Here is a 12,357-nt window from a genome sequence, read left to right as displayed (position 1 = left end):
GACGAGAAAGCAGCACGGTTCGTGAGCAATCGAGCACCCGTTCTCTCTCTCTATTGCGTTGAAATGCTTGTGCCCTGAGATGCCACTTCAGTTTTTTTCTTGAATAAATGTGGCAATTGGGATAGTTGTGAGCGCTAAACAAGACGTTAAGAAGAACGAGAGAGACAGGATGGGTGCTTGTGAAAGTCGTGAGGAAGCATTAGTTTGCGCTAAAAATTTCTCGATAGCAATGAGCCATCTGTCTGGATTTCAAGTTTTGTTAAAATGTACGATGACACAGACCATGGGCTTTTGTCATGTCATTTGCTACCAATTAAACAGCGGCTGCGTAATTTAGGGTACCATGAAAACTCTCGCAGCCATATTTCAAGAAGGAAGGAGGCAGAAACGCACCGTTCATGCCGTACATGATCCTTCGTCACTCGCGGAAATAAATTTATTGAAGCTGAAACGTGGTCGAAGGATTCTTTTACCTCTCGGCAATCAGAGAGGCTTTTAATTCTCGAGCCTCTTTGTGAGATATTGCTGCCATCTTTTTCCAACAGGCCTGCAGTTCTGTTGTACCGACACAACATAGCAACGCCCGTGTTTTTGTAGATTTTTTTCATTCCCATTTAAACACTTTTCCATTCATAGTCATCTCTGAAGCGCGTAAGAACTTCCTGTCGTCCTTCACCCATCATTGCGTTTTTTCCAGTCCACACTGCAAAAGGCTTGATGGTTAGGTCGTTCTCCACGCTCAAGTTTCTCGTACCCAATCTTTTGCGCTCTTTGTGCTCTTCAAGGAATGCAGAAAGACTACAAATCGCAACGAGCTCTACACCGTGCCTTCGGGACTGGTATGGAGCAAACATGTTGCGAGTGGTGTTTCAGTTTCAGTTTTTGTCAGTTTTATTGAGCATTTTCTTCACAGAGTTGCGAAAAAGAAAACGCAAGAATAGGAGCAAAAAGCTGCTATATTAGCAGCTTGACGAGGCTCCTACCCCTTTTCACTTGGCATTACAAAATCAGCAGAGCACAAAACATGAAAAAACAATTTGACGTCGATTTTCAAAACTTCAATAAATTAGGAAATAAAAAGAAAATGCATCAAAATTACATCAGTTTCAGGTTTACATAAAATAAGCAAACCACATAGAGAGAAAAACAACAAAAAACAAAAGAAAACAGCGTGCGGCCAATCATGAAACAATGCACACGTTGCTAAACGGCTACCAAAGTATTACAAAATGATTATACAACGTTTACAACACTGGGTATGCGAAAAGCACGAGTTTTAATGCACAAGGGAAACACTGACGAGTGAAATGTTGTATGTTTTACTCGTAAAAGAAGCAACGAAAAAAAATGTCAAAGAAAGCAAACATTATACGATGCCATGTTACACAAGCACTATTATAGGGTGTTTCTTTTACATATAGTACTGTAGCCGGACAACTAGAAGATGCTAAACTACACGGCGCCATTTTGGATGAGAAGGTTCTTAAGTTGTTTTTTATGTATATTAAAGATGTCGATGTTTTTATTTTCAAACAAGTTAAAACAAGCTGGAATACAGTGTTCAAGTCTTCTCAAACCGTGATTAGTTCGCGAATAAGGAACAAACCAGGAAGGCCTTTTCCGAATGTCATAATAGGATTGTGTATTTTTCTGAGGTTACACAGTTTAAGAAAACAAGCGTTGTTTGATAGCAAGCTTTGTTTGTATTTCATAATAAGGTTGAAACTGTGAACTGTGTATGTGATCGATGGGTGAAATCTTATATTCTCTGAATAAGTGACTTGTATGTGCGTCGTATGGTACGTTTGCAATATGACGAATCGCTTTTTTCTGCAGTAAAAATATTTTGTTCCGATTTGCTTTAGATGTATCTGCCCACACTAGACTACAATAGTTTATGTGAGATAAAAACAACGTATTATAGAGTAAAAATTTAATGTTTGCTGGAAGTATCTGTCGAAGTTAGAGAGAGCACCACACGTCCTAGCTATATTTCTAGTTACTTTATTAACGTGTTCATCCCAATTAAGATTTTCTTTAAAAATTACTCCTAATGATGAAACTTCTTTGACAACCTCAATTTTTTCGGGCCCGAGATATATATCCAAACCACGACAGACAGCCTTCTGAACCGGTGCGAATACCACAGCTTTGGATTTTTTTGTGTTGATCGTTAAATAATTTGCAGTACTCCAAATGAAGATGTCGTTAAGAATGTTGTTGGCTGAGTCTGCAAGCTTACCTAAATCATTACCATGAAAAAATATACTAGTGTCATCTGCATAAATTATAAAGTCCACATATTTGCTGACACTTGTTATGTCGTTTATATAAATATTAAACAGTAGGGGCTCTAATATGCTGCCCTGAGGTACACCTGACGTTATGGTTAGTAGGGAGGATTGGCTGTCATTTATAACTACAGATTGCTTTCTTTGTGATAAATAAGATTTCAGAAAGTCAAGTGGGGTTCCCCGAAAACCATAATGACGCAATTTTGCATAGAGTACTTCGTGGTTGATTCTATCGAATGCTTTGGAATAGTCAATAAAAACACCCAATGTTAACAGTTTCTTTTCAAATGAGTTAAGTATGCGTTCTTTTTGTGTGAGGAGAGCTAGTTCCGTGGACATGCCCCGTCGGAAGCCAAATTGATGCGGTGATAATATAGAGTACTTTTCACAAAAAGATTGACACGTTGATATATTATTTTCTCTAGCCCTTTAGATATAACAGGAAGTATCGAGATCGGACGATAATTAGAAAAGATGTTTCGGTCACCAGATTTGTATAGGACACTAACTCTCGCATGCTTCATTTTTTCTGGGAAAACTCCCGTGGATAAGCAGATATTAAACAGATGGGTAAGAACAGGTAACAAAAGATCAAGTGCTGCTTTAATAGGTCTAATTTGTAGGTCATCTATGTCCCGAGCAGTAGTGTTCTTTAGTGACATAAATACAGACAGTACTTCTTCAGGAGTTGTGTTCAAAAAATATGCAGTGCTCATGTTTGGCACACCTAGAAAGTCCCTGTAATCACTATTACAGGCACGAGAAGGGTTTGATAAATCAGAGGACACCAGCGTTGTGAAGTACACGTTAAATTTATTAGCAAGATCTTGACCCTTTACTATCTTGTTATCTATGTTTAACTCAAGTGCGTTGTCTCGAGAGCAACTTCTATTTAGAAACTTATTTATTTCTCGTCAAAGCACGTCACCACGAGTGCTGACCCTCTTGAAGAGAGCTTCATAGTACGCATCCTTAGTTTTTCTCTGGTGCTTCGTTACAAAATTTCTATACCGCTTGAATTCCGAAAGATCGTTATGGTGTCTTGTTTTCACGAATTTCGCGTACAGTAGATTTTTCTTCTTAATCATTTCCAGACATTCTCGCGTCATCCATTGTCTCCGACCTTTCTTCAGGGTTTCGACAGTTTTATATTTAAAACACTTATGGTAAGTTTTTCTTAATAGGCACATGAATATTTCATACGCCTCGTTAGCGTTAACTGATTTATAGACAGGATCCCAACAAATCTGCGCAATTTCACGCCTAAAAGTGTCTAATGTTTTGTTACTAATGTCCTGTATTTTGTATGATTCTGGAGTTGATACTTTTGCACGATTAAGATACTCGTTGCGATATTGAAACATGTATATAGGGTAGTGATCACTAATATCGGCAATAACAGTTCCAGATACGGTTGAATCACTTATGTCATTTGTAATAAGTAAGTCGATAAGGCTTTCAGTATCTAAAGTGACACGTGTAGGTTCAGTAATAATATTAGCACACGCAAAGGAATCAAGTAGTAGTTGGAAGTTACGAGTGGTTTCAGTTTGCTGTAAAAGGTTTATATTGCAGTCGCCCCTCATGATAATGTGCAACTTGTTAGTGCACGCATACGTAAGCAGATCTTCAAGAAGTTGAAAAAACGCTTCTGTTTTTCCGTCAGGTGGACGACAAACTACCACATATACATACTTGTGACATGCTAGTGATAATGCCTCATAGTCTGGTGTAATCGCTGAAAATTCTGAGAGAAGGCTGCAAACTAAGTGGTCAGCAATTAGTTGCAAAACACCTCCCCCTCGACGAGAGGGCCTGTTTAGAAAGAACGATTTATACGTTGGCAAGCATAGTACCTCGTCATTGCACGTGTACCAAGTTTCAGAAATCATGATGATGTCGAATTTAAACGAGAATTCGTCGAGAAACGTAGTTATATCATCGTGCTTGTTGCGAGCTGAGCGAGCATTTAAGTGCATGATACTGCAATATCCACTAGGGTAAGGTATATTGACATCACGTGGTAATATCGCCATCTTAACAAACGGAAAAAAAAGAAAAAAAAAAGGTCGCGCCGAAAAAACGAAAAGTGCTAATCAGATAAGCCTACGGCATGCTAGATGCCCCGCGGCTGCTTGAAGTGGCCGCGTGCATTTTGTGCAAGTCAGCTTCACATGTGATTTGAACTGCACGAGATGTTTCCGTTTCACGCGCAAATATTTTGCCACCACTTGCCCACGCGAAAGCGCCAGTTCATTTCCCGTTTCCGAGCAATCGTCATACCCAGCAATTTTTTCAGTTGGGGACAAAGGTGCTCATTTACGAAAACAGACTGTTTAGTTGTGAAACCCAGTTCCTCAGCTGTGAATCGAGTTCTCCTTGCTTTCTTAACGATGGCATCCCTCTTAGCTCGGCGATTGAAAACAACCACGATGTTTTCGTTCAGGGGGGCGTCACTGCCTGCTTTGCTACCCCGATCGGGAACAGCGCTTGCATGAGGGCGTACCTCGTTGTTCTTTGCAACACCTGGGTCTGGTGCCGTGTTACTTTGCGAAGTGGCACTCCTCGCTGGCAAACGGTGGCATATTTCTATGTCTTGTTCACTTATTGGCTCCCCCAAGGCGTCACCAACTTTGGCAAGCAATTGCACAAGGTTTTCATTAGGGGTACGTGGGATCCCTTTAATTTCTATATTTTTGTTTCGAGAGTATTGATCCTGAGTAGTTAGGCGCGTGGAATTTTCGTGCACCAACTTTCTCAAACGGTCTATCTCACATTGCATTGCCTCTTGGGACGTTCTGAGAGCAGCGTTTTCCTTTCTAATTTCAGCGCACTCTTGTTTTATGTTTTCGTAGTCTTTGTCCATGTATTCAAGGCTTTTGTTTAACTCTCTGATTTCTTTCCGAATGTCGCGTTTGAAGTCCGCGAACTCAGTACCCATGATTAAAGGGCAAGTTACAGATTCAACAGTGGGCAAAACAAGTACGAACTTTGAAAAATAGGCAACAGAGACAGCGCTAGGATAGCGAATGAACTATACAAAACAGGAGGGCAAATGCCTAACCTGGGAAAACAACAGCAATAAGCGTCCCTGTCGTAGGCTGTCCCTGCTGCCAAGTGATCGAGGGAGGCGTTGCAGCTGTCTTTTTGAAGGGCCAGGGGTGGCCGCGGTGCCACGTGGTATGGTGCCGGGCGCAAAAAAGTAGCCGGTCGGTCGGCGCGGCACTCCCGCAAGGCGCTGGATGCAGCACGCTCCGCTATCAACGCCGATAGTCAGCCACTGTACGCCTCGAACACCTGGGAAAACAACAGCAATAAGCGTCCCTGTCGTAGGCTGTCCCTGCTGCCAAGTGATCGAGGGAGGCGTTGCAGCTGTCTTTTTGAAGGGCCAGGGGTGGCCGATGCCACGTGGTATGGTGCCGGGCGCAAAAAAGTAGCCGGTCGGTCGGCGCGGCACTCCCGCAAGGCGCTGGATGCAGCACGCTCCGCTATCAACGCCGATAGTCAGCCACTGTACGCCTCGAACACCTGGGAAAACAACAGCAATAAGCGTCCCTGTCGTAGGCTGTCCCTGCTGCCAAGTGATCGAGGGAGGCGTTGCAGCTGTCTTTTTGAAGGGCCAGGGGTGGCCGATGCCACGTGGTATGGTGCCGGGCGCAAAAAAGTAGCCGGTCGGTCGGCGCGGCACTCCCGCAAGGCGCTGGATGCAGCACGCTCCGCTATCAACGTTGATAGTCAGCCACTGTACGCCTCGAACACCTGGGAAAACAACAGCAATAAGCGTCCCTGTCGTAGGCTGTCCCTGCTGCCAAGTGGGGACAGCCTACGACAGGCTGTCCCCGCAGTGTTCTGCCATTGTGCTCCGTTCCCTGTTCCCTGCGCTCAAGTTGGGTCGACATGGGGCGTTGCAGTGCCATTGGTGTCGTGTTTCCCGTGTCTTTTCTTATACACAGTGTTCTGCGAATAAATGCCTCTGTGTAGCCACTGATGCCGAGGTCACGGATTACGTTTTTCCTTCCTTCCGCAGCTGTGGTGACAATTGGTGGTTGGATTATCGGTTGTTTATATATTTCAGTTTTCTCGTTTAGCAAGCTTTCTGTATTCTAGCCCAAGAAAGGCGATCTAGGAGTTTTTTTCTTGTGGGAATGGCCATAGGTATGCGCGTACGTGGTTGAAGCTCCACATGTCCAAGTCATACGACTCGGACTGCCCTGCCAACGGCCCCTATTCTCTTTCTGCTCTGGCAGCCATGGCCGTCACGTTCTTCCAAACCTTCTCCTCCTTCCTACTTCTAAACTCTTTTCTCCACTTCCCCCCCCCCTTCCTTCAACCCACTGAGCCCTGCTCTCGCAAGGAAAGATAGCGTCTTTTTCTTGTTCTTCAACCACAGATTCATCCATTCAGGGGAAACTTGCATGCAGTAACTGGTTTGGAAGGCAGGTAAGGTTCGCGGAAACTCACCTCACCCTGAGCTACCGAGCACAAAACAAAGCTTAGCCGAGAGTCATGAGAAGGCTATAGGAGATTACACAGCAAGATGAAAAGAGAAGATATTTTGCCTAATGAAGTATTGCGAAAGCCACTGGGGCCATCCTTTCCTTTACCACCACCCCACTTCTATTCGCACATTGAAGTAATGAGATAAGTCCAACCAAAACATATTAAAAAAAACGACGTTTTGAAGACAATCTCTCCCCCTGATGAAGAAGCCGGACCAGCTTCAAAACATCTGTTTTTTTTCCCCTAAATATATTTTGGTTGGAGTTCTCATTCATTCAGTTTCTATCCAAAACAGACAGGCTTATGTCGAATGTTCACCTTTGATTCCTGTCGTACATTATATCCTCGCTGCTCCGATAAACCCCCTCACACCGAAACATAGAGAAGCAATGACAGGTGCGCAACCGTAAACAGCCCCTTTTTCTTCTTGGACGCTTATAGCTCTCGTGTGCGTGTGTGTTCGGAGGGGGGGGGGTGGAGAGAGGAGTACTGACGAAAAAAATGTTGCATCTTGTTTTGTTTTTTTTTGCACCAGGGAGCTAACGACCTAGTCATTATTTTATTTTTGAGGAAGCAGCATACAATACAACATAATCATGCCCACCTAAAAAGACGCAAATACAGGCGCTGTATTGCAACTGATGAGGTATTGTCGAAAGACAGCTTATGTAGGATAACACGTACATGTGCACTAACACCAGAGCATACAATGAAGACAAGTTTTTCTTGCAGTGTTTTGCAGGAAGACTTGATGAAGGATGAACCATGAATGCACCTTACCTGATTCGAAACTCGGGACAGGTAACAGACTTTTTAAAAAAACGCGACTCTGTCAAGGTATGGTTCTCAGACTTTCTGCTGACAAACATTTTATATTACAGCATTCCGCACTATGACCAAATTACAAGCGTGGGCGAATGTATGTACCAGCATAGTATCACCAAATTTCAAAATAGCACAGGTATTTACAGCAGCCAATTCATATGGTACTTATTGTATTTAGTGCTATCAGCGCGCATGTGCCTGTCGCGGAAATTGCATGTAATGTCAAGTTTCTCTTTAATATTAATATTTAGAGACAGTGGGAAAACTTGTTTTTGTATGTTGAAAGCTATAATATATATATATATATATATATATATATATATATATATATATATATATATATATATATATATATATATATATATATATATATATATATATATATATATATATATATATATATATATATATATATATATATATATATATATATATATATATATATATATTGTGAGGAACCGGTTTATTCGGCCAGGCTCGAGCTCAATCACGCTGGTGATGATATTCTTAGATGAAGAAAAGATGTACAGGTGATGATGATTACAAAGAGAATAAAGAGTCATTCGCTTGTCGCGCTCACACTAATTCCCCCGCGCGGTGGAAGCGGCCGCCTGGTCGCTTGACAGTATTATGAAATGCGTCGCGCATAAGGCTTTAAACGAGATACGTGCACTATCTCTGTTCCTCGGCAACGATGATCAGGACTAGCGCTAAGAGGAGAAACGCGGTAATTGACAGGAGATGTCTGTTCGACCACCGTGTATGGCCCAATGAAGCGACTGATGAATTTGTCGCATAGGCCGGGGATGCGTAGTGGAGTCCATAGAAGAATTTCGTCACCAGGGGAAAAACTCACAACACGGCGAGACGAGTCGTAGCGAGATTTTCGAGTGTCTTGAGAGAGGCCGGTGTTAACACGGGCCTGGTGACGGCAGTGTGCGAGACGAGATAGGAATTCTTCAGAGAAAGGAGCCGTCGAGGGTGCAGGGGCCGAAAGGAAAGAGACATCCAGAGCGAAACTCGGCGAGCGACCATGGACGAGAAAGAATGGAGAAAACCCGGTAGTGCGTTGAGCAGCCGTATTATAGGCGAATGTCACGAAGGGTAGAATTGCATCCCAGTTCGTGTGGTTGGGATGAATGTACATGGCGATCATGTCCGATAAGGTCCGATGAAACCGTTCAGTCAATCCGTTGGTCTGCGGGTGGTAGCTAGAAGTGGTCTTGTGAACAGTGTTCGGGGCACGCAAAACTTGCTCGACAAGGGAAGATAGGAAGACTTTGCCACGATCACTGAGGAGAATGCGTGGAGCTCCATGACGCAAAAAGATGTGGTGAAGAAAGAAATCGGCGATCTCAGTGGCAGTCCCAGATGGTATAGAAGCTGTTTCTGCGTAGCGGGTAAGGTGGTCGACTGCCGTGACAATCCAGCGATTCCCATTGGATGATATAGGGAGAGGGCCATACAAGTCGATTCCAACGACTTCAAAAGGTGAGGCGGGACAAGGAAGAGGTTGCATTAAGCTAGCCGGAGCAGTTGTCGGTCGTTTTCGCCGTTGGCAATGGACACAGGAGGCGACGTACTTAGCGACGGCTGAAGGGAGGCCAGGCCAAAAACAACGACTTCGTATTTTGTCGTAAGTCTTGTGGTAGCCTAGATGAGCAGCGGTTGGATCATCATGAAAGGCTTCCAGAACTTCACGTTGCAGAGAACGTGGGGTGACGGGTACCCACTTGTTGCCATCGATGTGGTAAATGTAGCGACATAAAGCATCACCGACAAGCTTAAATTGTTTAAGTTGTCGACGGAGTCTGGCGTTTGGAGGAGTAGTAGAGCCGGTCAAGCGGTCAACAATGGTGCGGCAGTATGGGTCGACACGTTGTTGTGAAACAAGGACGGATAGGGTGGCAGGTGATGAACTTAGCGCTGCGATTGGAGAGGTGCTGTTGTTTTGGAGTATCGATGGTGAATTGCTTCCGCTGGGCAAAGTACAGCGCGATAGAGCATCAGCATCTTGATGCTTCTTCCCAGATCTGTAGGCGACATCGAAATCATACTCCTGTAAGCGAAGCGCCCAGCGACCAAGGCGACCCGATAAGTTTTTCAGCGATGAAAGCCAGCATAGGGCGTTATGGTCGGTCACGACGGTAAAATGACGGCCGTGAAGATATGGTCGGAATCTTTGCACTGCCCAAACAACAGCAAGGCACTCCTGCTCGGTGATAGTGTAGTTCTTTTCTGGAGCGGTAAGAGCACGACTTGCGTAAGCAACGACGCGTTCGCGTGAGTTTTTGTCACGCTGCAAGAGTACCGCACCGAGACCATGACTACTTGCGTCGGTGTGAAGGATGGTGGGTGCGGTGGAATCGAAGTGGCACAGTACCGGATCCGACGTGAGGGCTTGCTTCAATGCCGTGAAAGCGCTTTCGCAGTCTTCGGACCAAATGAAGGGGACGTTCTTTGCGAGGAGTTGATGGAGCGGAGACGCAAGTTCCGCGAAACCACGTATGAAGCGCCGGAAGTAAGAAGATAACCCAAGAAAGCTGCGCAGGTCCTTCTGACGTAGTGGACGAGGAAAATCGAGGACAGCGGCAAGCTTCTCGGGGTCGGGCCGAATTCCTTCTTTGCTGACAAGGTGGCCGAGAACCTTGATTGTCTTGCTAGCAAAGGTACATTTCTTGGCGTTAAGCTGTAGACCGGCTTTTGCAAGGCATGTGAGGACTTCGTCAAGACGTTGTAGATGCTGCGAGAACGTGGATGAAAACACTACTATGTCATCGAGATAGCACAGACATGTTTTCCATTTCAAACCACGCAATACGCCGTCTATCACGCGTTCGAAGGTGGCGGGCGCATTACAGAGTCCAAAAGGCATCACATTGAACTCGTACAACCCATCTGGTGTTGAAAAGGCGGTCTTCTCTTTATCAGACTCCGACATTGGTATCTGCCAGTAGCCTGACCTAAGGTCGAGGCTGGAAAAATACTCTGCGCCCTGTAATGAATCCAGTGCATGGTCGATCCGAGGGAGGGGATAAACATCCTTGCGCGTTATTTTGTTTAGCGCACGGTAATCGACGCAGAAACGCACTGTCCCATCTTTCTTTTGAACGAGAATAACTGGGGATGACCAGGGACTCGAGGAAGGACGTATGATGTTGCGTCGTAGCATGTCTGAGACGTTTTCCTTGATCATCTTGCGTTCTGCCTGAGACACGCGATATGGACGCCGATGTACAATACGAGAGCCGTCAGTCTGGATGCTGTGAGTAGCGGTGGTAGTCATGCTTAGGGCGGGCGAGTTCACGTCAAATAGAGAACGGTGTCTATTTAACAGGGCGAGTAAACCTTCAGTTTGATCAGGTGTTAAGTCATTGCTTATTGTCGCCGACACAGGTGTGGCAGAGGCATTGAATGGCAATGAATGGCTGCAGTAAGACGGCGACGTTGGATGGGCCAGGGTTTTCTTGGGCCGCCATGGCAGGGGGTTGTATGCGATGACCCGAGTGGAGCTCCAGCGAGAACGGGCGAGAGGACTTGAGGGAACGAAAAGCTCAATCCACCACTTGTGAGGAACCGGTTTATTCGGCCAGGTTCGAGCTCAACCACGCTGGTGATGATATTCTTAGATGAAGAAGATGTACAGGTGATGATGATTACAAAGAGAATAAAGAGTCATTCCCTTGTCGCGCTCACAATATATATATATATATATATATATATATATATATATATATATATATATATATATATATATATAGTTATGAACTTCGAGAATAGTGCAGTATAGGAAACAAAACAATAAAATATTTATTTGATCCTAACAGTTTCGGCTGGTGAACCAGCCTTCTTCGGAGGATGTAAGTGAAATGGTACAAGTTCCCGTAGCAGAGGGTCACCCTCACAGTTTGAAGACCCTCCAAAAAAAAAAACGAGACAAATGGGCGAACGAGGTAGCAACAGACAACAAGAAGCAGAAGAAGGAGAGGAACTAGAAAGGAGTGACGGAGAGCCGCCGGAAACGAGCGGGTTATTCTGGCATATATATATATATATATATATATATATATATATATATATATATATATATATATATATATATAGTGAAGGTATGGGATATGGCACAACGGGAGCGTTGTCAACAAGGATAAATATATTTATTTCCCAACAGTTTCGGGATATATATATATATATATATATATATATATATATATATTTATATATTTATATATATAGTCCAGTAGATCCTCCGTGAGCGGTCACAACGTGGTTTATTTCGACGTTTCGGCCTAGAGTCTGGCCTTCATCAGGATTAAAGGTACAGTTTGTTGGTGCTCTGCTTCATACAATCTCAAATCAGAGGGCAAGGAAAGAGGAAAAAAGACAGAAAAAAAGAGAAGAAAAAGAAAAGAAAAAAAAGAAAAAAAGAGAAAGAAAATAAAAAGAAGAAAAAAGAGAAAAAGAAGAGAAAAATTATATACGGTGGACTCTCCTCAGGCACCACCTTCCACTTTTCCTTCCACTTCCCCCTTCATCTCTCTCCCCTTCACCTTTCTGATGTCAGCGGTCTTTGTATGCTTCCTTTCACTAACGCATTCCTCTCGACCAGACGGCGCCTCCTGGCACTGGCGGTTCAGTGTGGGGCAAAAAAGAACTTTTTTAGGAAGTTCTAAGCCTTTAACAACTCGGAGTCCCGTCAACATTTCGTCGTAGAAAGAGGGGTGCCGCGTATTGTGGC

The sequence above is a fragment of the Rhipicephalus microplus genome, chromosome 7 (genome assembly GCF_043290135.1).
Source record: "Rhipicephalus microplus isolate Deutch F79 chromosome 7, USDA_Rmic, whole genome shotgun sequence".
In the NCBI taxonomy this organism is placed as follows: Eukaryota; Metazoa; Arthropoda; class Arachnida; order Ixodida; family Ixodidae; genus Rhipicephalus; species Rhipicephalus microplus.
The sequence above is the reverse complement of the archived record's forward strand: the minus strand, read 5'-3'. Positions refer to the sequence as shown.